This window comes from Cryptomeria japonica, chromosome 5 (assembly GCF_030272615.1).
Source record: "Cryptomeria japonica chromosome 5, Sugi_1.0, whole genome shotgun sequence".
Classification (NCBI taxonomy): Eukaryota; Viridiplantae; Streptophyta; class Pinopsida; order Cupressales; family Cupressaceae; genus Cryptomeria; species Cryptomeria japonica.
The window spans coordinates 651,321,348-651,346,700 of record NC_081409.1 but is presented as its reverse complement, the minus strand read 5'-3'; the positions used below and the strand labels follow the sequence as shown (position 1 = coordinate 651,346,700).

Genomic DNA, 25,353 nt, shown 5'->3' with positions numbered 1-25,353 from the left:
GTGAACCAGAACCGGTATGTTGGAAAGAGAACCGATACATGGAATGTGGTAGGACTACTGGTTGGTAGTCTTAGCTTCAAGGTTTCCAATTGAAGCCCGATGACATTGTATGATGAGTTAGCATTGTAATGGAGATCCAATCGTGTCGCCAAGTCGGTCTCGTGCACGTGAAGGATCTTGCATGAAGGAGATTGATCCTATCTACCTCGGGAATGTGTGAAGTCTTTGCAAACGGTGGAGAACGCGTGATGGGTTATCGCCTCCATGAAGCGGTAAAGAACGAACGATGGAGAATGTCTTGAGATCTGTTCAAGACCGTTGTATTCAAATGCAAAGTGCTCAATGGTCAGGATTGAACCGATCAATTGCTTAACCTAAGTGTTTAGGGTTTAGGGTTTATGCTGCCGACCTATTTGTGTTCTATAAGGTCGATGTTGTGTTTCATGTTGAGGTTGTTGGCAAATGTTGTGTGTGTATCTAAGTGCAGAGATACGTGATTCTTGCCAGACCAAATAAAAGGATTGATACCTACATAGTGTGTGTGCAGAAGGAAGGAACTAAAGCGAATCTACATTGGCATTGAGTGCTATTACCAGATCATTGTAATACCTGTTGATCTTTAACTACTTCAATAGTTAGAAAATCCATTAACCGGGTAGCTTTAACCAGCTTGCTGTAAATCCTTTAACAAGGTGACTCAAAGCCATTGAGTTCATAAAATCCTTTAACAAGTTAACCTCTAACAGGTTTTAACCCTTAACCGGGTATTCTAGCCATCCCTTAACCGGGTGATCCCTAACAGGATCGGTTCCTAACAGAACCTATTAAAACAGTCTTTAACCGGACTAGGCTTCTAACAGAGCAGACTTCAAAAGAGTTCAAAACAACTTGTGGGTATTCATCCCCACCATGGTTTTTCCTAGTTGGGTTTCCACGTGAAAAATATGTGTCATATGTGATGTCTTTTTCATGTGATGCTTTGTTGTTTTCTGTCAAGCGGTGAATCATGTTGATCTAGCAAGCTATTATATTTCTGATGATAGATTATCTGTTTATGCATAAGGACAAAGTGGAAATGAGGGAGTAGGTTGTGTGGAAAGCTAAGAAGATTGACCGGTTCATGTCTTTCACAGTTGCACTGTGTTTAACCGGTAGTAGTCTAGTTTGGACCGATGTTAGGGATTGCCAATAGTTTACAGTCTGCACTGATTCACCCCTACCCCCCCTCTCAATACCGATTTGGTACTCACTTTTCATCATTGAGATATCACTTCTTAGGCTTTCACTTCTTACAATTATTTTAGTTTTCGTTTTATTCATCATTGCTTTCTATGTATGGACACTTTGCCATAAAATGGCCTACTTCACCATAATTAAGACACTTAAGTGTAACTTATCTTTGAAATTAACGGAACCTCTCTACAACTTTCTTACAAAGTTAGGTTCTTTTGGAATGGAATGATCATTTGAATCAAGACTCTTCAACCTTCTTAGATACCTTGTATACTTCCTCTTTCCTTAAAGACTTGTCATCCATAAAAATCACCTCATATTCAATTAGAATCTCGTATCATTCATCTATACTCAAAATATTAATGTCTTTAGCTTCTTCAACTGCTGAAACTTTTCAATCAAACCTTGGGGAAGGAATATGAGTATCATTTTCAAAATCATACCTTCTTTCACCTCCTCATCATGTGCTATGATGATGTTGATAATTTATTTAGCCTACAGTAGGAATGAAATAACATTTTCTTCTTTCTAAATGTTTAGACTCTTAAATTGACCTCAATAGGTCTGAAGCTTTTCCTGATTGAATTTTTCATCTCCTTCATAGATATTATGCAACTTACCTGTACAATTTTAAATTTTATACCTTTATAATTTCACGCTCATTTTCGGTTCACTTTGGTGGTTCTGCCTCATCCCCCTAATTCATGCCTAATAATGCTTAGTGCATGGCTATTTCTAGAAGCTCAACACAATCACCTACTCAGAGACCTTTTTTGGCCAAAAATGCTAGGACTAGAGAACCAACCTCCCCTATCCTCCTAGACTAGGACACCTAGCAACCTTGTCTAGCCATTTTGACTCTAAATTTGAAATTCAAATGATCAACTTTACAAGTAGTAGCAAAGTGCTCCATGACATCAATCTTATCCCAAAATTAAAAGCAAAAAGGTGTAAGTGTTGGCAAGAGACACTACATAGATGAACCAATGATTGTCATTGATGGCAACTAATGCTAATGCATCCATCCGCATAGCTCAGCTTGTCCATACCGGAAGAGTGATTGATTTTGGTTAAGTCCGACAAACTAGAAAATAGAATATTTGACAAAGAACAAGTTGATCGATCCATACTTCAATACAAGTTTATATCTTGTGTCGCGGATCTCACGAAAGCATAACGGATGTGTTATCTACCATATTCCAGGTTTGTGGCATCTAGTGCTGACTCATGGTTGAGTTAGACGATCTTGTGTGCTGGTTGTTAGTTTGATAGAGCAATTTAGGAGTATTGTGTAAATAATCATTGTGCGGATTATGTGGATTGATTTTCGTGCTCAAATTGTAATCGTGGCATGTTGTTAGATAATTTTGGTAGTGTGTGGAGAAATTCTTTTTGGTCCGCATATGCATTAGAATTTGAATTGAGCCGACTTTGCTTACACATTTCATTATTTGGATAGCGTTCTTGAAGCTGACATGCAGAAGACCTAAATTCATATTGCAGATATTAAAAGCCGATGGATATGATCATTAATAGACAACAATCCAGCTATTGTTAGGAATTCAATAAAAGTAAAAGCTAATTTGAAGTGATCCAAAAATCTCATTGTGATTGCAAAGAGTTTTGTCAGGTTAATTCAATATTTTAGAAAGCTTATCAAATCATATTCCACAATTGCAGATCTTTATATCATAGCAGCAAAAATCGTTTGGGGAAAAAATTGACAAACTAAAAGTATAACATTTTTTTTTAAATGGGTAAAACATTGGATTATAAAAAATCATAAAAAAATTGTAGAAAAATAAACACAAACTACTTTTTTTATAAAAACCTTAAGGGCATTTCCTTAGCATAGAGATATAGAGAGTAAATAAAATAGATTTTAGCCCATGATTTGTAGAAAATAGATTTTTGTTGTTTATATTCATATTGCTGATTACATAGGCAAATATTCAGTTAATTTTTAGAAGAGCAATCACCAAATACACCAAATAGTTGTATAAGTCTGAAATCAAAGATTAGCTAAGTCTGTGAAGTAGCTGAGATTAAAATTTATCAAATGGTGATCCAACTATTCTTAGGAATTTAATAAAAGTGAAAGTCATTTTGAAGTGATCCAAGACTTTCATTGTGATTGAGGCAAGGAGTTTTCTAGGGGTGGTTAAATATTTGAGAAAGATTATCAAATCATATTCCACATGTGCAATTATTTATATTCCCTGATGGAAATTGGTAAGTCTTTTAAATGGGGCAAAATTCAATAAAAGGCATTTGTTTAGTTGAAGTAAAACATTAGCAACCCACTACTTTTTGCAATGCCTAGCTTGCAACTACTATTTTAGGTTCAGACAAATTTTAATGATTATGTGTTGGAGGTTGTTTTATTACAAGTATGTAAGCTTGTTTTTTATCATTCAGATTTATTTCACGGAGCAATTTGGATATATTCTTCACATAATGAATTGTATGACTTTGTTTGAGCAAAAATAAACTTTATCAATTATAAATTATAAATAATATATTTTTATCTATATCTATTATTTTTGTCTTTGGACGTTTAGTGTCGTAGTAGAAACACTTCGTTGGTGAGGCAGCCACCAAGATTCAAACACTTGTTGGGCTACTGAGCGCGCAGGCCTTTTCCTTTTGCTGGGTTGTTGAGCTCACGAATTTGAACAAGTGTGGGGAATGATGGCCGCACATGAAAGGCCTCGTGAGAAGAGACCCTCTATAAGTGGTCTCCCTAGGAACATACCAAGTTAAAAACCCAGGTTTCCTCCATCAAAAAAATATATATTATATATTATATTAAATAGTAAATATGTACATTATAAATCTTACATTATTTTTAATTTATAGTTTATTATACAACTTTTAATATATATTCATATTCTCTAATAGTTTAAATATGAAAACTACTTTATAGTATTAATTATAGACTATAGAGGTTCGCTCCTTCCCCATCAAAGCTCCATCAATAATAGTGCATAACAGTATTAATTTTAAAGCTAGTGTACAATATTAATTATACACTTGTTTGCATCAAAATCCATGGGGTGAGGTGTGCAAAGAGCTTGAGTCATAACAAAGCTGCATTTAGAGAAGATTTGCTAGCTGCTTTGACACTCTCTCATATGCCACCCATGATTTAGGATGATTGAAACTCTTTCAACTTCGGTTGATCACAGCCATTGCTCCTCCCACTCCTTTATTTAGGGATTTTCAAAGGTCAAAAATAAAACTAAGGGATAAAATAATAAATTGTTTCAACGTTGATTCCACATTGACTTTGATTTTGTCTCAAATCAGCCCTATTTCTAAGAAATTCAACCATTTCGCGAGTTTTCTAGGGTTTTGTGAGTTTTTACAACAACAAAAAAAAAAATCTTTTTTTTTTTTGCAATTTTTAGGGAGTTATAACATGATTTAAATGCGATTTAAATACAAAAAATCATTGAAAACATGTCAATGGACTTTTCGTGAATCAAGATTTTTTCAAGGAATAAATCGGTTCGCTCAAAGATTCATTACTAACCGGGTATAATCAAGATTTTTTTGCAGACTATTGCTTCTTTGGTTATAGGGTCTTCTATGTCTCATTTTACTTAGATCTTGCATAATCATAATCAAAACCATATCCAATTATATCAAATAAAAAAGAGGAACAACTAATCAAAGTGTTCAAAGGTCCTTGAGGAATAAAGCTAGAACTAAGTGGTCATTTCACCAATAAAATGATTTGTAATTGGAAATGGTGAATGAATAAGTCTAGATTTTTTATTTCTAGGCAAAGGATCCATTTCTCAATATTTTAGTCTCATGCTTCCTTTATTGTCCTACAATGTATCATCTTCACAAACTTAGAGTTTCATAAAGCATGAAAAATAACATTTACTACCCTAGCATTTTTTCACAAGCCTTCTTGCCAGCCTAATCTCCTGGAGAATTCTTTGCAATAGATCTAGCCATTCATAGTTGCTTGAAAAACATCAAACCCGAATAGGCTCCCATCCTTACACTCCAAAATGCATAATTTTCTCCATAAAACAATGGTGCCTTATTTGAAGAAAGACCATCCTAATCAATTGTGTGTGCCTTCCTAGATCTACATCAATTTGTTAAATTTCTTCTAGGGAAGTTGGCTTTAATACCAATCATTAATCATACAGATATATTGCAAGAGTGTTGAACCAATATATGTCAAACTTCAAATTTAACACAATCTAGAAGACTACCAAATCTCACATCATATTCAAGGCATCTAGCCAAATGATTAACTAAACACATATCAACATATGCAAACACCACATATACATGTAAACCAAGTACAGAAAAACCATTCTCAGAATAGTTGCATGGATCCACTACCCAAATGAAACCTCACAAAGATAATAAAGAACTCATAATATTTTGTAGGCACCAACACACATGCATTACAATGTCAAATGGAAACACCAACCCCAGATTACATTTTCAAGAACCAGCCTACAAGATACAAATCTCCTAATCTAAGAATTGAGCTACAACCAAGATATGAGGCACCCATTTCAATTATGACAAGATATATGAAAGACATATCATGTAGACCTTCAAATTTTAGACTTCTAACATTTCTCTGATATAATCTACTTCAAATGTAATCTTTGATATGTTGTTGACATTGAGGGCACTTTTTGACAAAGAGAAAAGAATATTTTTTCATAGATTGCCAATTGTAACCCATATGAAGTAATTTTCTAATCAAAGATCTACCACCAAAGTTCCCCCTATAAGCACCTCAATGGGCTTCCTTAAGGGCAATAAGGGCCTTTGATTTGTTCAGACATCAAAGGAGAAGACCATTTTATCTTAGAGAATGCTTGTGGTGATTTAACATATAGAAGCTCAAACATTCTTAGTAGTACAAACTGTAAAGGATCCATCACACAAATATCAAAATATATTGGTGTGCCACTCATCAAGATCAATGTTATAACAATAAGAAATCATAGAAGAGATCTCTAAAATAATGGGTGAGATAAGTTTATGGATAATAAATTCGTAATCTATAAATAAATTGCCAAGGCATATAATAGAAGCAACATTCGCCATTACATCCGCATGTTGTTTATCTTTCTGTGGAATCGTCTATATGGTATAATAAGTGAAGTTCTTTAACAATGATTAGACTAAATCAAAATATTCAGATAGTTTATTTTGTTTTTCTTGATAAGTTTGTCATTGCTTGTCTTAGAATCAAATGTGAATATCATTACTTGTCTTAGAATCAGATGTGAATCACCAAAGATATGTAAATATTAAATTCTAAGAGATGAAGTAGCACACAATCCAACTATAAGGGCTTCATACTCAGCAATTTTTTTGGTATATAAGAATGCAATCAAGAAATTTATAGAAATGTTATTACAATCCAAAATTAGGGTTTCAAATTGACTCGCGCATTTAGACTCTCTTTTAGTTATTTATTTAATGTATAAAAATACATAGTGCTTGCCTCAAAACTGGTGTAGAAAAATAAAAAATCACTCTTTTAAAATAAAACATAAACAAGTCCATGATACCACATACATGATGGAGGATACCTCTCACGAATCTAAGATTAAACATGATCATTTAACGAAAATAATCCATTGCATCCCAAATGAGACTCAACATATTAAGGCTTGAATGGTAAATTAATTTATGCACACTAACATGTGTATATAAATAATCCTTTTTCTACTGGTCTATTCACTCTATAATATTATTCGATTCTCAAGTTATGTCCATGACTTGGACAAGTATATCCTTATGTTCTTATCCATTCCAAGACATAAATTAAAACTACATTAAAAAAGTTATGCTATCTAATATAAGTCATTTTTTTTTATATAAATTTATAATCATGTTATCTTTAAAAGGGAAGCCTATGGCCACTTGGGCCCTCATTTTTTACTCTCTTGATAGGAATAAATCTCGAGTGAAATCTTTTCACTATATTCAGATTTTACTGAAATTCTTTGAGATTTTGGAATTTTACTGTAAATTTTCATTTTTGAATATTTAAAATAGAACTTTCTCCCCCTTTTTATAAGGAATTCAAGCAAAGTTACCAAAAAATGATATATATTCTTAGGTTTAACATGCTAGTGATTTCAATCTCTTGCAATAATTTCAGTAGTGTTAAAATCATGAGCTTGTTTTTCATTGATGTTGAACTTGTTGTAATGGAAGATTGTTTTTAATATCTTTAATGTCAACCAAGGTTCAGAAGTTGGTGCGGAAATATAGAAGTTGGTGCGGAAATATATGGCCATCAGATGACTAATCAATGTTGGAATAAATAATTCATATATTATTTATTCACTTGCTTGCATTAATTCACTAAATGATGCCTTAGTAATTAATTATTAGTATTTATTAGTTAGTTAATTAATTAATTACGAATAATTAATTAATATTTATCTCCATGCATAATGCAAACTAGGAAAAGCAAGCTAAGTTTAGAATTTCGAGAGTTTGATACATTAATTATTCTATTATATTTTTTGTGCATACATGACCAATTCATGCATTCTATTTTAACTCTCAATCTATCTTATAGATTTCACCATTTAGGATTTCTATCTTTAGTGTTAGATTTCTTTATAAGAATGTCATATCCTTCATTGTAATTAAGCAATACATTCAATTATTGTTAATTGTCTTCAATTCTCTTTGTTGTTCAATTTTCTCTTATTGTGTGACAGGTATTCTTGCAGAAGATAACTGGGCTTGTGGGATTCGCATTTCACAAATTCTCACATGGTATCAGAGCTCCAGATCTGAAGATTCATGTTGGTTTTTTTGGAGATTATTTGCATTTACACAGCAAATTGTTAATCTTAGGTTATTTTGGAGCTCACCATCAATTCTAGAAGGCTTGAGAAAGTTAGGATCGCCTTTTGTTTCACTGAAATTCGATATACAGAGTCCATTTTGCAAGGGTTCAAAGTTCGAGGGTTTTCTCTATTCTAGAGGGTACCTAAAAATTTGGAGTCTTTTGGACAAAAAAGGACCTCATGGTTGGATTCAAAAGGCCGAATCCATGAATTTTGATATATAATTTGCTTATTTTCGGCATCAAGGGCATGATTTTTTCATTGGCGCGCGTTTTTCGAGGAACACAAAATCTGTACGGCCATACTTGTACCTGTGTCAAAAAAAATAAAAAAATTTAGAAGATTTTGATTTTCAGCTGGTGACATCAGCATGACATCAGCAGTATAGTCAGCATGCATGGCCCTTCTTTGACCCTCTTTGTGCCATAAAAGAGGTGTTTTTTTTGTTTTGGCCATAACTTGGTCATATGGAGTTGAAATTGGGAAAACCATATACTGTTGGAAAGGTCTTTCTGAGCCCGATCCATATATGGAGGTATATTTTTCAGAGTTTTTCATTTTGTAAGTTTTTTTGCCAGTTGAATTGCAATTTTCACTCCCAGGGGCATATCTTGTGCATCCGGACTCCGTTTTTCGCAAACGAGATATCGTTAGAAAGGTGATTCAGCGCTCTATCTAGATCTCAAATCCATTTTTGCAAATAGCTTTCCAACCCACTACCTCTTCTTGCCGAAGAGGTCAGTGAGTTCCTAGCCCTATTCTGTCCTCCTGTGATCGGAGCTCCATCTTTTTGGCACACATCTCTATTTTTTTGGCATCATGGAGAATAGCATTCAAATTCAATGTACTTGTCTCACTCTCCCTTGTCAGCATTATGAGGGGGTTTGTACTATTGTTTGCTAGTGCTTCCTTGGTTTCGTGTTGGAGTGTTCTTTGTATTCAGTACCTGTTCCTATGTAGTAGGAGATGCAGGGCCATTCACCCATGCATTGTCTGTGAGATGGATCGCTTACGTATTTATTCCTATGTACTATGAGATGCATCACGGCCATTTACCCATGCATTGTCGGTGAGATGGAATACTTGCCATATCGACACTCTAGCATTCCTATTTCCAAAGGTTCTTTTTTCAGCATCATAGCAGTAATTCTATGACAATCTTTGAAGCTTCTTCATGCTTCAATGTTTCTTCATGATTGTCTTTTTATTTCTCTTTTGGAGAGGAGTTTTGTTCCCATTCATGGTTTTCTCCTTTGCTCTATTTCTGAGAAACTTGCATGTTTGTTCATGGGTACCTCATCAGGCTTTAGGCCGGGACCCATCATGCATTCATCTTTGCATGCTTTTTCCTATATCTTTGCCTCTCTCCCATTTGGGCATTCAGGGGGGTGTTGGAATAAATAATGCATATATTAATTATTCACTTAATTGCATTAATTCACTAAATAATCGATGTCTTAGTTCATAATTAATTATTGGTATTTATTAATTAGTTAATTAATTAATTATGAATAATTAATTAATATTTATCTCCATGTATAATGCAAACTAGGAAAAGCAAACTATGTTTAGAATTTCAAGAGTTTCATACATTAATTAGTCTATTATGATTTTCATGCATACATGACTGATTCATGCATTCTATTTTAACTCTTAGTCTATCTTGTAGACTCCACCATTTAGGATTTATATCTTTAGAGTTAGATTTCTTTATAAGGATGTCATATCCTTCATTGTAATTAAGCAATTTCAAAGCAATACATTGAATTATTGTTAATTATCTTCAATTCTCTATGTTGTTCAATTTTCTTTTATGGTGTGACAGGTATTCTTGCAGAAGGTAACTAGGCTTGTGGGATTCACATTTCATGAATTCTAACAATCATGAGTTCATATTGATGTATGGAAATTGGTGTAGGTGATATATCTAGTTGTCTTAGAACTATTTTGAAGCATTGAAGATGTATTTAGATGTTCGCAGCAGATTATAGTTATGTATGATTGCTCTAGTGAATAACCAATCAAATATGGTTCAGATTTCTAGTTTGTATTGTGCCCCTGGTGCAGGAGCACCTAAGGTCTAGTCGATTTTTCAATTTGGTATTTTGAGTCTTAGGAGTTAGGGTTAGGTCTATTTTGATTTAATAAGGTCTGTTGACACCATTTGTAATGTTATTTCATGTTTTTGGGTATGTTGGTCAAAATTGGAGTCATGATTTTCAAATTTGTAAAGTTGCTCAAAATATTGTCATTTTTGTCATCGGGATAAGCTATACCGATAAAATGTCATTGGGGTAAAAGGTTATCATTACTATTATCAGGATAGGTTAAACCAATAAGGTATCATTGTTGTTATCGAGATAGGTTACACTATCGGCTTTGCAAAATTCTATTCAGCCGACTTTGAATAGTTATTCTGATAAGGTATCAATATTGGCATCAGGATAGTTAACCTGATAAAGCATCATTGTGGTGAAAAGTTGCCATCGGAATAGTTAATCCGATAAGGTTGTCATCGGGATAATTTACACTATCGGGATTGCAAAATATTGTTTAGCCAACTTTGATGGGTTATTCCAATAGACATCCACATGTCTTGTTCGGCATAAGCTATACTGAAATGAGTGACATCGGAGTAGTTTGTTCTGTCGGGATTACTGGAATTTGTTGCTCCACCTTGAAGAGTTATTTCGATGGGAGATTGACAGTCATGAACGGAGTTCTTATTCTGATATCAGTACCCAGTGTTGGTCTATCAGACCAACATTGCTATTCCAACACCTGTGTTTGACAGCGACTTATCAATTTTTGAATTTGAACAGTCATGCAATCCAATAGTCACGACGGGAAAATTCAAATTTGGGGCAAATTGTATGAGCAACGGGTAGAAAACTAGAGAGAGGGGGGGAGAACAGGTAAGATTTTGCAATGTAAATTATGTAATTGTTTTTCAAATTTGAAATCATTGGTACCAAATTGGAAGTCTATTTAATGTCATTCGCTCTATCTCTGAAATTTGTTTTGTTTCTTGTATTTGTATGGATTCAAATTATTTATGTGAGCATATGTGGGTATAGAGGTGTGTGTTATCATCCATTTGCCGATGGTTGAAATTATGAACCATAAAGACTTTGCAGATTTTTCACAAGATTGCCTGGCTGGTTAGGTTAACTAGGGTGCTAACAGAAATCTGACTGTTTCTCCTTGATTCTGTTGTTCGAACACCTTGAAACTTGGTGTGAGGACCCAAGAGGAGTTAGAGGATAGAATTTGCATCAAAGAGAGGCATCAGTACAATTAGGGCTATAGTTGTAATTATATGTTTGTGATTTGATGAGCATATAAGCTTAAGTTTTGTTGCAATTTGACCGTTAATCCGGTAGCAGAGAGTCCTTGTAAGGGTATTCTGTGTTTTGAATGTTGTAAGTTTGAAGGGAAGGGGTTTTGTACTGCATTAGCCGTATTCATTAATCTTTAATTTTGGTTGTGACATATTTTTGTTAGATGCCAAAGAATATTATATCTAATGTTTTATATGTCCATTTGATCTACAATTGATATGTTGTTAGTCTGAGTGTTGGTTCCATAGTGACAGTGTACCTGTTTGCAGGAATGCTTTGCATTCCTCAGCTTACTAATGTTGTTGGTGTTGCGATTCTCTGATGTTGTGTTGTGGGTGTCGGGTTATGCTACGTTATCCATCCTCAAGTATTTTTGGTGGTCCACACTATATTTTGAGTATATTTAATTGGATTGTCTTATTGGTTTTGTTCTTTGGAGTCGACTTGAGTATTTTTGGTCCATGCGGTTGTATGCAGAGTTGAAGGTAATGATTTAGGATTGCTAGCAAGGTATGCCAACATGATGAGATTCTTCACACATCTTTTTGTCCCTTCCGCATTGCTTTGGAGAATTTTTTTAGACCAATGCTTTATATTCTACACATTACATCTAAATAGTCCGACCTAATTGATGTATTTTCTTTGTGTGGATGATATACAAAGGAATGGATCTTTTGGAGGATGATATGTAATGGTGTGTGTTGAATGAGAAGTTGTGAAAAGGTGCACAAGGGCAACTGAGCAATGATGAAGTCAATTTCAGATGTTTATAATAGTGAACTACAATCGATATTTCAAATGATGCACTTCTACTTAGTTCAACAATTATTACTCTTTGTAATTAAATCCATTGTATATTTCCCTAAAGAAGTGAAATTTAATGTTTCGCAAATCCATTGTATCTCACCCTACGATTGTCCACATTAGCCTGCAAATCCAAATCAAGAGCAATGAGCTTCCTCAGTCAAGCGCCTAAAACTTTGTAATCAGTTTTTCATATAGTGAGATAATTCTCACCATGTTTTTTCCCTCATTGGGTTTTCCACGTAAAATCTATTGGAATCAAAGAACACTGAGAGGGGGGTGAATCAATGTTCTGCAAATTTTGATTTCATTAACTTGTACTTTCAACCACTTAATGCAAATGAACAAAAGGAAAATCCAGAAACACAAAGCAATCAGCAACAACACCATAACACTAGATTTTATAAGTGGGAAACCTGATCAAGGGAAAAACCATAGCGGGGATGAGATCCACAATATAAATATACTATGCATAAGTATAGAAATATTACATAAGGGAATGCACATGCATTCAGGCATACTGCCTAGAGCTCACTACTCAAAGAAAGAAGGGCAACAACCCTGGAAGGCTCATTGCCTTACAAAATATTTTACAAAAGATAATTGGAATGTCTAAACTGAAAAATAGCATCTACAAATGCCAAGGTACTATTCCAGTTAAGCACAAAATACTTAATCTCATGCTACTCTGCTACACTGGTTTGTTCCACTATTTTGCTTTATTCTGGAGCACAAATCCTTAACTTGACCACGTGAAACTATGCACAATTGATCATAAACACTTTCCACATACATCTCGATATAAAAAATGATCATATCTATCAGTCTTTAATATCCACAATATGAATTTAGGTCTTCTACATGTCGGCTTCAATACTATCCAAATAATGAAACCTGTAAGCAAAGTCAGCACAATTTGAATTCCAATGCATATGCGGACCAAAAGAATTGTCCACACGCTACCAAAATTATCTAACACAACGCCAAGATCACAATCTAAGCACAAAAATCAATCCACATTATCCGCATAATGATTATTTACACAATACTGCTAAACTACTCTGTAAAACTGATAACCAACACACCGGATCATCTAACTCAACCATGAGTCAACACCGGATGCCACAAACCTGGAATATGGTAGATAACACATTCATAATGCTTCCCTAAGATCTACAACACAAGATATAAACCTGTATTGAAGTATGGATCGATCAACCTGTTCTCTATCAAATACTCTGTGTTTCCAATCTATCGGACTTAACCAAAATCAATCACTCTTCCGGTATGAACAAACTGAGCTATGCGGATGGGTGCATTAGCATTAGTTGCCAACAATGACAACATTGGATCATCTATTAAGTGTCTCTTGCCAACAAACTCTAGGTATCATTGTGTGATTAAAGTTTTTCCTTCTATTGTCTACTTCTGCACTTATGATAATTGAAATAATGTTGAATAAATCGTTAAGTTTTAATATATGCCAATTCACAACCCCCGCCCCCCGCTCTCCCCTCTAAACATCCAAAGTGTTCAACAATTAGATCTATAGTTGAGATATGCTTCAACTTTTTTAGCAATCTATATATATAAGGCTCTTTCTATTTGTAAATACCTGTCAATTATCTTTTACAATTTTAACTATATTTTTCTCTTACGAAAATTATGGATTATTGATCATTTATCCCTTGGCCTTTGATTAACGTAATATCTTTTATGCTATTGTTCTTCATACTCAATCCGAGAGAGTGGACTTCGGTGTAACTTTAAAATGTGTCTTGTGTTTGTCTACCTATACCTTGGATGATAATGGATAATTTATGTTTCTTGTATAATCAAGTTTGCATAATTTGAGTTGAGGTAGCCCCACTATAGGCATTCACATTTTCATTGATGATGATCTATTATATGTTAAAGAGAGAGTTGACTTATTACTTTCTTTCGTACCCCTCTATCCACCATTTTAATCTAATTTTTCGAATCCCTGCCTCCTTTTTCTAAACTCTATGCCTAGTGAAATCCCTTTTTTATAAGCATTAGTTTAGTTTTTGTTTAGATAAAAAGCTGGCCTTCTTTAAAGGTTTCTTGCTCTTTTCAAATTATGTGTATGAGCATCCATGATTGTGCTGCCCCCCATTCTAGCATCCTTGGCCCCTTGGGCTTCAGTAATCTAATTTGACAATCAACAAGTCCCTCAAATGGCTAAATTTGAAATCAAGAATGTAATAAAAAATTCATCAATGAAGTCCCAAATAGAATCATCTCTAGTTTATAAAAAATAAATACCAAAATTACTAAAATATTTAAAATTTTAAAAGATCTTATATATAAATCTCAAATAAAAATATATGTAAATAAACTCATTTAAGTCTTCTCTTCTAATTACATAATTCTAGCTTAAAAAATTACATGATATTTTTCTATTATTTACAAACAAAATAGAAAAATAAAATATCACAATATTTTTTTTAAAGTAAAAATAATATGTAAAATATAATAATTTCTTAGAAAAGAAATTGTACGATACCTTCATTTTGTAGAACTCCACATTCTCCGATAAAATTTTACCCTACAGAGCTTGAATGCATAAGACAGTCTAACATTGATTGAAATTATTTTAAAACAGTACAAATTTATTTTATTTTTTAATTTTTTTAAATATTAAAACTGATAACATAGCATACTACTTTAAGATCACCCAATTTCTATAACAATTAATGTAGCGCTAAAAACATAATGCAGAAAACCTATCAAATTTTAAACTTAATCAAAAGGATACTGCGAGTTACCTTTCTTGAGCGTATCCTTCTAGCACCCAAACTCATTTTCTTTTCAAGTTGTTGCAATTCTTTCAAATTTAGTAAATCCAAGTCTTCACCGATCATATGTCTGTCATAAGATGTTTTATACTTTAAATAGGTAGAAACACTTTTTCAATTTTATAATCTATAAATAAATATTCAAATTTCATCATATGATTCAACGTTCTTACTTGCACACTTTTTCTGACTGTGTTATCTGTCTTCGTAAGTCCTCAAATTCCAAACGCAATGGCTATTAGCAGATAGAATGTTAGTCCACAAACTATTAATAACTATTTAACATATTCTAAACAAAATTGCAACATATCTATACAGGATCTGAAGCATATATTCAAAATTTTGCTGAATAGAACTCAAAATAATATATTAATTTTAACTTTTGAAAAATTCATTTTTAAGTACAAAAGTATTGATATCTAAAATCATGAGAAATTCTACCATCTAGACCTTTCGTTGTCCTTCTAAATAAACTTATATTATTATTTTTCAATTGTAAAATAAAAAAAATCTATACGTAAAAATATTCTGTATAGTAAATTACGATTTATATTGTATCATATAATAAATATTTATCACTATTTATATAATAGTAGTATTTAGTCAAGTTTTGTAATTATTTTGGTCTTATTTTTAGATATGTTATTTTAGTATTCAATTCAATTTATTTTTGTACATAAATTGATAAAAACCAATAAATTCCTCTATTTTCAATTAGTTCATCACTAATAGTCTAAACCTTCGATAATTCCTATTAGTTTTTTATTTTCTACCCTAAACTAAATTTAGGTGTTTTTTTCCCTAAGAATAAACATCCTCATGATCTTATTCAATTTATAGGAACTTAACTTTCACTCATCACGAGGTCAATTCCTACCAAGAATCAATTGGTGCCCATCATCTTTCATACAAAAGCAATCAAACCTTAATAACTAGGATATTATATTTAAAGAGAGGTCCTAGGGCACTAGACTATATCCAAAGGAAGTATTCACACATCATAAACAATAATAAATCAATATTATAGTGCATCATACTATATAGATCACTTTAAATTTACAATAAGCATCTTGCATGTCTTTGCTACTTACTCTTGTAAAAGTAATGAAATGGATCTAAAGAAGACTTAACGAACCTCCAAAAATTAATCCTACCACAAAGGAATCTAATTTTTTTTAATTAACACTAGCTTAGTGCTAACAAACTTTAAGGAGTACAAATTTCATAGGTTAGCAACAATGACTAATAAAATCTTGTTGGAAGAGACAATTGTTGGAAAGTGTCTAGCATCTTCCCTTGGGGTTTGTGACATGGTTTAACAACCTCCCATGAGATCCTAAATTGAGATGGTACTGGTTTCCTAAACAAGTACATCTTTTGGGAAAAATGACCAACTTAACTCCCAACAAGTAGTATCAAAACAGGGTCGTAGGTTTGAATCCCCTCGAGTAACACTAAGGGGGAGATTGTTGGATCGTATTTAACCATTGGGATAATGTGCAAATATGTGTTTGGATTGACTGAGTGACATGTTGTCATTGCTGTCAACATATTCCTCGGTGTGTTCTAGTGTTGCAATCGGATTAAGTGAGTTGGTTTGGCAAGTGTGTTGTAGATGAGTTGTTGTGGATTAAAAGGTTTTAAGATAAGTATATCTAGTTTATTCAGCTCTAGTTTCAGTGGTTCGCATGGAGATTTGATCAAGTTATGAGATCCAGTATTGCGGTTGCTTTTTCAATTGTTCGGTGTTGATCAATATTTTAGATTTTGCTCCACATAGCTCCATGTTGCAATATTTTGGTTTGCGGATTGGCAATGTTTGGGACGTTACATATGGTGTGTCCTCAATTCAGATGGTTCATGATGTGGAGATTCGCAAGTGAATCTTTCACTTTGACAATCATTCCAGTTAGCATTCTTAAAGTTCAGTACATTGATGATGAAGATTCTAGTAAGTGGTGTTGGTGCAATTGTTTTTGTGGTAATTCATGATGCTTGTGTTGGCATTGGGTTCTCATTGATGTCAACCGATTTGGGGTGACTACCGGTAGAGAGATGTATGTGCAACACTTTCAAGGAGGCATACAAGTTGAGATATCTTCCATATCACCTTGTGTTGCAGTACACCGGTAAGGTAAGAAAGATAACCCCGATACACAAGTTGGTGCCTGACTTGTGGGGATGAAATGGTAAGGTGATCGGTACCTGTACGGGTACCAGTACAGTGCATCATCGGTAAGGAAAGGATGTCAACTGATAAGTGATGTGTTGACATAGGGAAGTCAGATCAACCAAGTGAGTGGTTGTCTGCCTGCAAAGGTCATGACCAGTATACAAAGCAGGATGAGCAAGGTTGTTGGATGTTGTTTGTGATGGAGAGGCAGAATGTTACCTAAATCACACCAACACTAGAGGAGAAAGAATGAACAGAGCACAGGTATAATGTAAGGTTGCAGGATAGCAAGACTCCCACTTGATGAAGATATAGTCAGCATGAAAAGCAATGATTAACAGTGAATGTGCCCACACCGGATCACATGTGCCTTTATGAAGATATGTTGCACAAACAGGGAAGTCACATGAGTACATTGCAGGATGCAAAAGACAAGGTGGCACTCCACCGGTAAGTGGAACTTACCTACTATTATGTATTGTGTGCATCATAGTTTTCTAAGATAAGGAAGAAGGGGTGTGCATCAATTGCATGAAATCAAGGATATCCATTGAACCGACTGAGAAGGCATGTCGAGATGCCAAAACAGATCAAGAGGGTTTACCAGTATGTAAGTCCACCTGTAATATGAGCAAGGTGCAGATGCAGGTGTCCTCCCACTTTGTGGAAATGTGCATGCTTGGGATAGACATCGGGATAGACATGTCTGAAGACCGATTTAGGTGTTCCACCGACAGTTCAACAAGTGCAAACATGAGGTGTGAACCGGTAGAATGAGAGATACCCGCAGGGTTAGAAAACTGGCAGAGAAGAGGAACGGCTAGAAGTGTTTCGTCGATGATCCTATCTGGACCGACATGAAGAGTCAAGCTGGCAGGTGGTCGACATGGATGCCACATGGAGTCAAGGTGGCGAACCTGCATTTGGATGAAGATGGAATGTACACCGACGAGGTAGTTGCAGAGTTGGTCGACATTGATGGAAGATCGCACAATTCAAGTGACGTGTTGCAGTGTCCTTGGAGATGTTTGCGGCTTGAGGTCTGGAGGACAACTACGAGCCAGCTAAGAGTGATTGAGAAGATGGAGGCAGTTGAAGGAAACAGCAAGACAGATCTTGGTATTTGACCAAGAGATCAGTCGATAAGGAAAAAGCACATCGCCAAGGATAGAAGATGTGATCAAGAAGGTGCGATAATGGTAGAGGTGTACTATTGGCTGTTAGGAAGATCAAATTGGGGAAGATCTGATTGGATTTGGTTTGCCTCGAGGATGATGAGAAAACCCTAACCGTCCATGATTTTGAATTGGCTTTTGGCAAGAAAACCTGACTATAAATATGCAGGCCAAAGACATTGTTAAGTGTTTTTGTATAGAAGAATATTGTGCTACTACGAAGTGTGTTACTTCTGCATGTAAGAGCAAATCAGCCAAGTGCTCAACGAGTATATGAGAAAAGAGTGAGAGCAAGTGAGAATCAGGTTGAAGTGTTCAATCGGTAGCAGAGCAGAACCGGTAGCGACCATACCGGCAGAGCAGAAGTAAAGGAGGCTACAGAGAAGGCAAATAGAGAACCGGCAAAGTGTTATACTGGTGAAGAACAGAGAGTAAGGTGGAGATCCAACAGAGAAGAAGAAGAGGAAAAGTGTACCAATAGAGTTTATCGGCAGTTAAGCAGCAGAAGAGTGAGTCAGTGTAGCAGAGAAGGTATCTCACCGGCAAAGTAAGGTATATGAAATGGTTGCAAGATTCACTTGTAACAGGACAACTGCTTTTGTAATTGAAGTTATCATTGTGATCACTGAGTTATAGCTCGATGAAGGGGTTGGTGCTCCTGGAGTTGGTGCCCTAAATCAAGGGTTGGTGCTCCTTGGGTTGGTTCCCTAAATCAGGGGTTGGTGTTCCTGGGATTTGTGCCCAAAACATTGTAATAGAGTTTTCATTGTCAGATTGGATTGGAGCAGTAGTCTTCAGCAGCAATGCTCGCCGAGGTTTTTCTCATCTTGGATTTTCCTCGTATATATTGGTGTTATGCGATGTCCCTTGTGTGATTGCATTTGTGTTGATCTCTCCACTAACCGGTAAGTCTGCATTGAGTTAGTTCTATTAACCAGTATGCTCACATAGGATAGCTAAAGGGAAAAGTTTGAGAACCACGGATTCACCCCCTCCCCCTCTCAGTGGTGCATTGTGTCTAACAATTGGTATTAGAGCCTAGGTTCCCAACTAGACGAGTTTTCTCCAGCTTGGGTAGACTCCGTCTTAAGGACACAATGGTTTGTTTAGTGTCAATCCCTGCTCCTGTGCTTGATGGTTCAAACTATTCTATTTGGAGTTGTAGAATGAAAGTCTTCCTATCCTCTCTAGGGTTTGATGTATGGATGTCGATTATCAATGGTCTCCCTAGGAATATCAGTCCTCCCATCGGATCTGAAGAAGAAAGAAGTTGCCTGTGCAATGAAGAAGCCATGAAGGCTATATTCAGTGGGCTCACCGGTGATGTCTCCTCACAAGTGGATAAATGTAAATCTGCAAAGACTCTATGGGATAGACTAAGGAAGCTCTATAGAAATGAACACTGCACTACAAGATCAATGTGTGGAAGTGAGAAGAACAATACAACAGATACATGTACAGATGATGAAGGCAAATCCACTAGCAGTCGCAGCATTGATAAAGAAGGAACCCATCTCCTCATGGCTCAAGGATCTGAAGTTGAGGTGCACACATCTGAAAGTGACAAGTCAAATGGATCCGACCGACAAGATGTGTTTGGCAGTGATGATGGGGAAGAAGGAGACAAGACAGATGGATCTAGCCATCAAGATCTATTTGATAGTGAAGGAGAAGAAGAAGAAGAAGAAGAAGATGCAGAAGTAGATGTTGAGTGTGAACTGGTAAGTGCACTAGAAGAGCTTCAAAATATTAGAAATGATTTTAAAATCTACAAAAGATCAGTTCATGAGGACTGCAGTTAGTTGAGAAACTGCATTGATGTGTCAAACCAAAAGGTTGGCTTATTGACCTCTCAACTAGAAGAGACAAAAATATTGACTAATGATTTAAAATCAGTCTTGGACTCCAAGGAAAGTGAAAGGGAGATCTTGAGAAATGAATACAAGGTATTCAAGAATGCTGCTATAATAGAGCAGAACCGACTGACAAAATGCCTTGAAGAATCTGAGAAATGCATCTCAGAGTTGAAGTCTCAGGCAGAGAACACCAAGAAGTGCTGGTGTGAAGATCTAGCATCTAGGCTAGAAGTAAAAAATGAAGAATATTTGCAGCTAGTTGGAGAAATGGAGATTCTCCGAAATGACCTTGAGATGTGTCAGGATGAGCTCAAGGTAAGAACCTGGTTTGATGGCAGCAGTGATGCCTTGGACAAGATGTTAAAGAAGCAAAAGCATTCCAAGGACACTAAAGGGTTAGGAAGTGGTACCGATGAATGTTCCACCAGCAAGAATGTCCCCCACAATGACATTCAATTTGTCTCATCAAATGGAGAGAACAAGGGACAAACCTTCACAGTGAGAAATGCTCCCCGGAAGAAGGTTGATCTAAACACAACCGGAGAGGACTTGCAAATAGCAAAGAAGATCGGTGTTGCAAGAAGGAACAATGCAGATCCCAAAGGTAAAGGGCAGATGGGAGAAGACAGCTTCACAGGAAGCAGAAAAATGAGAAGACAACAAAGAGGACCTCCTACTAACAAAGGACAAGGAAATGCTACCACCCACAGGGCAAAACAAGTGTGGGAGAAGAAGAGACCAGATGGAAGAGCTGCACAGAATGGACAACCAAGGATCCATTCTCAAAGAAGAAGAAATGGAGATGCAAAACCGGTAAGATCTTCCCATGCATGGCAAAATAAATTTGTAAGTCATATACCATCCTTTACCGGTTACTACTTTGCATGTAATGCTTATGGCCATAGGGTAGGGGAATGTACAAAGAGATCTATAAAGGATAATGTAGGATCTCACAGAAATCGGGTATATGAGCAAAATGTATCTAGGAGAAGATACATGCATGTCCCCTCTCCCGGTTATGCAAATCTTTTTTGTCATAACTGCAATGTTTTTGGCCATAGAAAGTTTGAATGCAAGAAAAGGAACCTGCAGTCACATGGAGGCTAGTATAACAACTATGCTCTGCAGAAAAGTGGATATAGAGCATTTGGAAATCAAAGACCTGCATAGAACTAAAGGAGAAATATCCCTGCAGGAGCAAGAGGTCACCCGGTTTCGGTTGCCAGTCATAGCAACATGACCAGAAAGAGATGGTCAAATCGGTATGTCAAGAGATTCTCCAAACATGAAGTTGGGATGGATGTTGTGTGCTACTATAGCACTAATTCTGGCTGTAATGGAGAATCAGGAAATGAAAAGACCCATCAGCAGAAGAAGGAAAGACCTGCTCCCAAGCCTGAAAATGGGAAGAAGGATAAGACCAAACAGGTATGGAGGAAGAAGACCATGGACCGGCACTGTGCACACATTGCATAGGTGATATCTCCTAAGGTCTAAAGGAGATGCGGGATCTTAGGGGGAGTAGCACATTGAATTTATCATTCACCCCTCTGTGAATTAAACAACATGGAAGAACATATATGATAAGTGTGTGTAGAGGTTGCCTTAACTACACACCTATAGATCCATGTTGGATCACACCACTGCATGTGTCAATAAGTGGAGGTTAACAATTGGTATCATATTTTAACCGGTATGTGCAGGATGCTACCGATATACATGCCTATAGGTACTTGCAAGTTATGTAAGACAATGAAGTTGGAAATCATTGCATTAGCCCTGGTAGCATGGAATGTGGAGTTCATGTCTCACATAGTATTGGAAAATACCTGAATGACATTTGTTGGCCCAGTGGTTGATCATGCAGGCATGCATATTTTGGGGCTAATCGGTTTGAATCTTGGCATGATGATAAAATTGTCTGGAATTGTGTAGATCCAGGATCATGTTATAAGGCTGTGGTGAAATAGTGGAGTTGAAAGATTATCAGATGATCACATATTTACAGCTCAATCAGTATATGGAAGAAATTGGAGCCCCGGTATTAGGCCCCACCGGAGATGAGGACCTGAGATGTATGACTCAGGGGGAGTTCAAGTGGCTATGATGCAAAGCCAGGATGTTTGAACTTGGAAGAGTAAGTGCACTGATTGCCCAAAATTGCAGATGATGAAAAGTCACAGTATGAATACCCAGGAGAATTACATTGCAAGGGGTATCTACCTATCATGTGGTTGGTTGTATTCATAGTACAATCACATTTGATTCCTACTTGTCACTTGGCTGGTTGTATTGGTAGTACAATTACATTTGATTCCTAAAGAGTTTTAGGATCAATTAGGAAGTGACGCAAGTTCACCGACAGAGGAGGAGAGACATCCGGTAAAGACAAAGAGGGAGAAAGAATTTTGTCAGTACCTGGCAAATACAAGTAGGAATGATACCTTGACAGTGCCCTTTGCCATTGTTGTCAAAGGGGGAGAAAGATTTTGTAGTATACTGCATACTACATGTGCTGAGAACCCATAGATCAGTGAAAGGGGGAGAAGGACTATGTAGTATGCCGGATACTACATGAGTTGACATCAATGCCAAAGGGGGAGATTGTTGGTATTGGGTTGTCACTGATGAAAACCGGTATGGGGTGACTACTGGTAAGAGAGATGTATGTGCAAAACTGTCAAGGAGGAGTATAGGTTGAGATATCTTTGATATCACCATGTGTTGCAAAACACCGGTAAGGTAAGAAAGATAACCCCGGTACACAAGTTGGTGCCTGACTTGTGGAGATGGAATGGTAAGGTGATTGGTACCTATACTGGTACCAGTACAGTGCATCACCGGTAAGGAAAGGATGTCAACTGGTAAGTGATGTGTTGACATGGGGAAGTCAGATCAACCGAGTGGTTGTCTGCCTATAAAGGTCATGGCCAGTGTACAAAGCCGGATGAGAAAGATGCTTGGATGTTGTTTATGATGAAGAGGCAAAATGTTACCTAAATCACATCAACACTGGAAGAGCAAGAATGAACAAAGCACAGGTATACAGTAAGGTTGCACGACAATAGGACTCCCACCTGATGAAAATGCAGTCATCATGAAAAACAATGACTAACAGTGAATGTGCCCACACCGGATCACATGAAACAGGGAAGTCACATGAGTACATTGCAGGATGCAGAAGATAAGGTGGCACTCCACCCGTAAGTGGAACTTATCTCCTATCATGCATTGTGTGCAACATACTTTTGTGAGATAAGGAAGAAGGGGTGTGCATCAATTGCATGAAATCGGGGATATGCACTAAACCAATTGAGAAGGCATGTTAAGATGTCGAAACAGATCAAGAGGGTTTACCGGTATGTAAGTCCACCAATAATATGAGCAAGGTGCAAATGCAGATGTCCTCCCAATTTGTGGGAATGTGCATGCTTGGGATAGACATGTCTAAAGACCGGTTTAAGTGTTCCATCGGCAGTTCAACAAGTGTAGACATGAGGTGTGAACTGGTAGAATGAGAGATACCGGCAGGATTAGAAAACTGCCAGAGAAGAGGAACCGGTAGAAGTGTTTGGTCGGTGATCCTATCTGGACCGACATGAAGAGTCAAGCTGGCAGATGGTCAACATGGATGCCACATGGAGTCAAGGTGGCGAACCTGCATTTGGATGAAGATGGAATGTACACCGACGAGGTAGTTGCAAAGTTGGTCGACATTGATGGAAGATCCCACAATTCACCTGACGTGTTGCAGTGTCCTTGCAGAGGTTTGCGGCTTGAGGTCTAGAGGACAACTACCAGCCAGCTAACAATGATTGAGAAGATCGAGGGGGTTGAAGGAAACAGCAAGACAAATCTTGGTATTTGACCAAAAGATCAGTCAATAAGGAAAAAGCAAATCGTCGGGGATAGAAGGTGTGATCAACAAGGTGCGATAATGGCGGAGGTGTACTATTGGCTGTCAGGAAGATAAGATTGGGGAAGATCTGATTGGATTTGGTTTGCCTTGAGGATGATAAGAAAACCCTAACCGCCCATGATTTTGAATTGGCTTTTGGTAGGAAAACCTGGCTATAAATATGCAGGCCAAAGACATTGTTAAGTGTTGTTGTATAGAAGAATATTGTGCTACTGTGAAGTGTGTTACTTCTGCATGTAAGAGCAAATTAGCCAAGTGCTCAACAAGTATCTCAGAAAAGATTGAGAGAAAGTGAGAATCAGCTTGAAGTGTTCAACCGGTAGCAGAGCAGAACCAATAGTGACCATACCGGCAGAGCAGAAGTGAAGGAGGCTGCAGAGAAGGTAGTTAGAGAACCGACAAAGTGTTATACCAGTGAAGAGAAGAGAGTAAGGTAGAGATCTAGCAGAGAAGATGGAGAGGAGAGCTGTGTACCGGTAGAGTTTACCGGCAGTTAAGCAGCAGGAGAGTGAGTCGGTGTAGCAGAGAAGGTATCTCACCGATAGAGTAAGGTTTATGAAATGGTTGCAAGATTCACTTGTAACAGGATAACTACTTTTGTAATTGAAGTTATCATTGTGATCAGTGAGTTATAGATTGGTGAAGGGTTTGGTGCTCCTTGGGTTGGTGCCTTAAATCAAGGGTTGGGGGTTGGTGCTCCTTGAGTTGAAGCCCTAAATCAGGGGTTGATGCTCCTTGGGTTTGCGCCCAAAATATTATAACAGAGTTTTCATTGTGAGGCTGGATTGGAGCAGTAGTCTTCAGCAGCATTGCTCACCGAGGTTTTTCCCATCTTGGGTTTTCCTCGTATATATTGGTGTTATGTGATGTCCCGTGTGTGATTTCATTTGTGTTGATCTCTCCACTAACCGGTAAGTCTGCATTGAATTAGTTCTATTAACCGGTATGCTCACATAGGATAGCTAACGGGAAAAGTTTGAGAACCACTAATTCACCCACTCCCCCTCTCAGTGGTGCATTGTGTCTAACAGCTTGTGGATGTTTCTAAATTGTGTGCTATTCGTGTTGGTGGTCTGGATTGATCGGTAAATGTGTTATTGGTGATTTTCCTTGTTACACGTTGGTGATTTTCCTTGTTCCGTTGGTGTTCTTCATGTTTTTGGCCGACCGAAT

At 36.5% G+C, this 25,353-nt stretch overlaps 1 pseudogene; it reads right to left on the bottom strand.

The window, feature by feature from the left end:
* LOC131078230 (truncated transcription factor CAULIFLOWER A-like) overlaps positions 1-25,353 on the bottom strand; it is a 182,485-nt pseudogene that overhangs the window by 47,014 nt on the left and 110,118 nt on the right.